Genomic DNA, 6344 nt, shown 5'->3' with positions numbered 1-6344 from the left:
AAATAAAAGATTTGCGTTAATTTCAAAGGTTTTATGTAAAACTCTATTTTCACAAGGTTTCTATTTAACGTTCATAATTTGCTTTTTACGTAAATAAAATCTAACAATAGAGGATAAGTTCAGTTTTGCCTGAAACTTGATTTTTCGCAAAGTTGGTGGATTTACATGAATTACTTCTGATAATATAGGATTTAAATTTCACATGAAATTAATGATTTTTTTGGATAATAATAAATACTAATAATTTACTAAAATTAAGTATGATTTCATGTGAATAATGTGTAAACTGAATTATTTTTGGTAAAATTTAAAGGTTTTAAGTGATTTTTTTCATAATTAGTGATTTCACTTTTTGGTTTTATACTTTTGAAGCTAGTTTATGAATTTTTGCCAACATTAGTAATTTTTTTTCTTTTAACAGTTTAAGCCAATTTGTGAGTGGGATGAGAATAACAACCTATCAAACTCCAATAAAAAAAAATCGAAGCATTAGTGGGGAAGGAAAAGTAATTGAGGAAGGAGGTTAGTTAAAAAAAAATTGTAACCGGATGAAACAGTTACCAATTTAAAACTAATTGAATCCATCATTACTATATTTTATTCTAGTATCAAATCAATGGTGATCACATCAACGTAAATTTTACTTTGTTTACAACAAAGTAACAGTAGCCCACACCCTATAATTACATATCGAGTAATTGATCGCCTATAAATTTATCATTCCTAGGTTGTTATTGGTAAGATATATAGGAATAAAAGATAGAAATAAGGTTTAACTATGAAGTTTTAATTTTTTTTAAATGACTCGTCGATGAACAACGATTGTTTCATTAAGTTGAACCTCGGCTCATCTAATGTCCTGGTTCTGCCACTACTGCTATATAATAGAAAATTTGAATGAACTAACTTGACAATTATTAAACTGTCATATCAGACATTTCCAAACATATTAATTTGTCGATAAACTGAAGTAGTTTTGCACATTTTTGTGGTTATTATTTCTAACTATATTAGTAACATAGTAAACATTTTAGACATTTTGACAAAAAAAGAGAGAGAGAGAGAGAGAGGTGGAATGGTTAAGAAGCAAACGGAGAAGAGAATTTGACGAAGGGAAAATCAATCAGTGACAGGTCTCACTACACTGATAAACAAGTTGAAAGAGAACGGTGGAGATCGGCAACAAGACTTCATCAGCAGCGGCAATCTGAGTGAGGCAATCGGAGTGACGGAAAATGGAGGAGGGAGATGGAGAACGTGTTTTGCCGTGAAAGAGACTTTTTATTTGATGAGCTGTTATAAGTGAAGGACAGGTGTCACTACAACAAATCATCACTTGCGCCACGATTAGAATCGTGGCACAAGTGTGATATTTCTGTGGCTATACTATTTAGCCACGAGAATTCAAGGTAGCTACTCCCGTGGCGCAAGTGAGCGTGGCTAGGTAGTTGCCACGGAAAATCATGGTTGTGGCTTAAATTGATTTTTATGCCACAAAAAAATCCGTGGCTAATCATATCCATTTGCCACAGGAAAAATCGTAGCAAAATTAAAATACTCGTGGCAAAACAAAGCAGCCTGTCGTAATTCATCCTAGCTAGCCACGGACATAACCGTAGCAAAAAATAGAATATTTTTGGCTAGAAACCTTATTGAGCCACAAGTATAACCGTAGCAAAGATAAAACACTTGTGGCTAGAAATCTTGCTTAGCCACAAATATAATCATGGCAAACTTCTTCTTTTTTCTTTGTAATTCGTGTTGGCCATATTTAACCCAATTTAAACTGTGAAAAAAATATTAATAGATTCAAATATGAAACAAGTCGAGGCATAGAATTTATTGGTGTCATTAGATCTATTTATATACATATTGAATATTGTGCAATTGACATCTGAATCAAATACTTTATATCCCCATAATATAAATATTTACAGTAAAAATATATATCTATCAAATAAAATACAATATCCAATCTCTTATAACTTCTATAAATATTGATCACGTTAACAACATTCATTTGTTGCGGATGGAGATACTAGCTCTTCGAACTTCTTTTTACCTGCAATACTAAGAAAATATGCTATACATTGTAGTAATTTATACAAAAACGACAAAGAAGCACAACATGATCACAAAATACTATGAATTCGCAAAGGCTAAACCAAACTATCATACTTTTCACCTTCTATGCTCTATTAAAAAGATAACATATAGTTGTATATTATACTGAAAACCACGTAGCACAACCAACAATTGACTAAGAAGTTATAGTACAGACCACTTCCATAGACTCAACATTGCTTGTATGCATGAATAATAACATTGTACGATATGCCCAAAAGTTGTATGGAAAATAAACAAGATAAGCATACAAGTCTACAATTTCAGAAGTAGAGTAATTGATCCACTTTTCAATTAATCAAATAATAATTCAATATAATTGAAATTACACCAAGATAAGGCTTCAAATTTTTTGGAATTGGATATTAATTGTGAGTTCATATCATCATCACTGATTAAAAAATCCCATATTGAAAGATCAAGCCAACTAATTAGCACATAATAGGGAGCTAAAAATCTTCCAGCAATAACTAAATCCTCTGGTTTCTCCATGAAAACAGAGAAGTCAAAAAAGAACAAAGCTCTAGTAACCAATCGTCTAATAATACCACATTGTTATCATGATATTCCTTTTTATATTTCTATCTTTCAATACTTTCAATGAAAGAAAAGCAAAAAGGTATTAAACTTACTAGCTTTATGTGGTGTGATGCCTCAAAGGAATTGTCTGCTCCATCTTCCTCAATGCTTTTCTTTAGCGTTTCTTTTTAGGTTGAAAATAATAAATCCAAAAACAAAAGCAATTTAAGTTCAAGACTTGATTTTACATTGTAATTACTTTCAAAACACAAACTTGGTTAAAATTGACATTTTTAACCAATGCATAACCCACAAATAATTGCAATAAGCAAAAAATTAGAAAAATGAACTAAATAAGAAAAAGAATAACAATTATAACTAACAGAAGATGATATGCATAATAAGCACAAAATGAGGATAGATAGGAGAAACCTTAATGACAATTCAGAGATTAAGGGAGAGAATGAAGGTTCTGATTGAGCAGAAGAACAAAGCCATTGAGCCTGAAATAAAATGATCTCTTTCACTCATAAAATTACTTTGATTCCACTTTATCAGATAAAATAACATAAAAAAAGACAGTCTTACAGAAAGTTAGATTGTAGTTGACAATTAGAAGCATGCATCAAGTAGCCCCAAATTAGAAGGCCATCATCGCCTTATAAAAGCATTACTAGTCTTTTGTGGAAACAACATGCAGTAAATGTTATAAAAAAAAAGTATAAGCTTTATACTCACCAAGATTCCAATAAAAGTTTGAACTTGATATCAGAATATAAATCTATCAAATATAAAAAATGAAAGAAAGAACTCACTGAAAGTACCAAGATAAATGTCCTTGTTTCCAGTGACTCTGCCTATCCTTGCTTGACATCTTCAATGCAGGTGATGTCTCCATAACATAGATATATGACAGTTAGAACAATGAGCTAACTTTATACTATTAAGAAGGGGCTTCTTGTGAAACCATGCAATAAGATTAATGAAAACCTTATTACTCCTCTATAAATTGAATCACTCCTAGAGAACCAAATGTTTTACTCCATAGAAATAGGGAAAAAATCAATTAATTAACTAACCATTCTCGTAATTAAGCAAAAAAATTGTCTTTACCGTCTTAAATGATTAACTTATTCCCGACGGCTCATCTATTCTTCATCTCTTCAGCTCATCCTGATATTTTTCCAGCTAAACGAAACGAAAACTAAGATTAAGATATATCTCGAGAAAGATTATACTAATTCATGAAAGGGGTTTCAAAATTTACAAGAAAATTAATGTGGGTGGAAGGGCCCCAGTACTTGAGGGCAGCAAGATCATATGTCCTTGCAGCTTTCTCTTCCATATCATATCAATGTGGCAATAGTCCAAAGGGTAAAAACTGAAATTAGAATAAGAATAAGGTGATTCAAGGTAATTATTTTATGAAAGATAGAGAAAAAAACCCAAGATAAACTGTTACATATAAAAAGATGAAATAACATCAACCATAATTGATTTTACACACAGTTAACATATATAGGGAATCCCTTTCTTTATATTCATAATGAATTTAAACATCCATATAATGAAAAAAACAGAAGCAGAGAAGGAATCAATGAATTGCAGAATGAAGTATTAGTAAATTAACATGAAATTAAGGAACTCAGCATTATGACAAAACGAAACTGGTTTGAAGTGCAATAGCTAATTAATGGATAATTAAATACCAGGCGTCATAGTTTGAAACAACAAACATAATATAACAAATTGGAAACTGGATTATATGAATTACCTCGAAAATGTGCAGTGTGGAAGCGACAAGCGTGAGGGTGATTTAGGGAAGGGTAAAATCGGGTTTGCAGTTCTTACATGTTCTGAGGGTTAGTTGCCGCTTGAGGATCCAATTGCAAGAAATCATTACGAATATAGGGTTTGAATCACAGTCGGTGGCCGACGGAACTCAAGATAAGAGAAGCATGCGTTTCGGAGAAGGACAAACAAACGAATCAGTGTACAATCGAAGGCCATCCGACACTTGAGAGCCAAAGAGTAGAGGGGGAATGGAGTTTGAAGAGGGAAATTTCTCAAAAATAGAAGCGGGAAAGAAAAACTGTTTGGAAATAATAGAGGGGGGAAGTTGAAGGGATAAGGATTGCAAGTGCTGAAGGCATGTAATTGGATTTTAAAAGGTTAGGACGAAATCCAGTAATAAAAAAAAAAGGGCGGCCCGGTCGCATTACGCGTCCCCGCTGAGCGAGGGTCCGGAGAGGGGTCCCACCACAAGAGTGTATTGGGGGCAAGCCTTCCCTTGCCAATTTTATTGGCAAGAGGCCGCTCCTAGGACTCTAACCCGTGACCTCTGGTCACACGGCAACAACGTTTTACCGTTGCGCCAATATTAAAATTTTCATCAATTTAAAACTTTATAATTTGTATACACTTAATTAATAAAATAATACTTTACAAATGTTGATTTAGCTAATTTTTCAAATGGGGCGTAGCCCCTCGTAGTTTACCAAAAAAAGCTAATTTTTCAAAGATAGTATAACTTTCTCCTATTTTTATTAAATGCAATAATTTTGATAAGTTTTGTTTTAATTAATTAGATATTGTAATTAAAAAACTAATCATTCAAAACTTTGTAAGTATTTATTTTCGTGTTAATTTTGTGTTTAGTGGTTTGATACAAACACGACTTCAAAATATCGTGTCATTTTCAGATTAATCCAAACGAATTTTTGTAGTTTCCCTCCACATAGAAAAAATGCAACAAATTAACATATTAAAATTAAATTTAGTACAATTTTTATAAAATAAATTACATGTGGTATAAGTAATTTTATGCCACGAGTAATTTTTTTTTTCCGTGGCATAAATAGATTTAGCCACGGAAAAAAAAAATACTGTAGCAAAATTCATGGCATAAGTATATGTTTGCCACAGAAAAAAATTACCCGTGGCATAAATACAACAAGTGGTCATAAGTTTGTAGTGGAATCTATTTTTTCCGTGGCTAAATTAAAATATGCCACGAAATTTGAATTCACGTGACATAATTCGTGACACAAGTAATGATTTGTTGTAGTGTGTCCATTAGTATATGGAAGGTTCTTTTAGTGAGTTGGAGGACCAGGACCTTCCTATAAACTCCCCACCTAATATAGGATCATTATATATGATCAAACGGGGGGCAATCATAACTTGATACAGAGACTACATAATAACTATAAATCTAGCCATGCTTTTTGTCATTGTATATGGTCAAACGATGGATAATCATGACTCGATATAAACGTATTAAATAGAAAAAAAAACTATGAGTTATGCTTAAATATTAGAAGATGAAAAAAGTATTTCATTGTGGTATTAATACCAAACCACTTCAAAAAAAAAAAACTCTAATGTCATTTGCCTTTATAAAAAGGGTCAAATATATGAATATCATAATTAAGTACAAAATTACAACTAAGTCATATCACTAAATTTAATTCTTAATATGTCATTATTCTCTCTATATATTATGATTTTATACCATAATTTAAAAATTATAGACTCAAATTCAGAAATTATAAACCTTAGAAAATATATTCTAGACTTCTAATTTATAAACTCTAATCCTTAAAATATATTAAAAGTACTGATTTTACTAGTTTGATATAATCCAAAATTATAACTTGTCATAGTTGTAAATAGTTTTTAAAATATGAATTTTCTGGGTA

The 6344-nt window shown here is 31.3% G+C and overlaps 1 long non-coding RNA gene across 4 annotated transcripts; it reads right to left on the bottom strand.

Annotated features, from left to right (window-relative positions):
- Nucleotides 1–1879: 1879 nt before the first annotated feature.
- On the bottom strand, nt 1880–4775 carry LOC136220606 (uncharacterized). 4 transcript variants are annotated; one of them, XR_010684594.1, is made up of 7 exons: nt 4418–4775; nt 3911–4024; nt 3459–3831; nt 3232–3321; nt 3076–3146; nt 2757–2827; nt 1880–2070 (listed from the first exon to the last, which is right to left on the bottom strand). It is a non-coding gene; the product is annotated as an uncharacterized lncRNA (long non-coding RNA). The 4 variants fall into 4 exon arrangements; XR_010684596.1 differs by having other exon boundaries at nt 1880–2827; nt 3459–3535; nt 3757–3831; XR_010684593.1 differs by having other exon boundaries at nt 1880–2827.
- Nucleotides 4776–6344: the final 1569 nt, after the last annotated feature.

Source organism: Euphorbia lathyris, chromosome 2, assembly GCF_963576675.1.
Source record: "Euphorbia lathyris chromosome 2, ddEupLath1.1, whole genome shotgun sequence".
Classification (NCBI taxonomy): domain Eukaryota; kingdom Viridiplantae; phylum Streptophyta; class Magnoliopsida; order Malpighiales; family Euphorbiaceae; genus Euphorbia; species Euphorbia lathyris.
The sequence above is the reverse complement of the archived record's forward strand: the minus strand, read 5'-3'. Positions and strand labels throughout refer to the sequence as shown.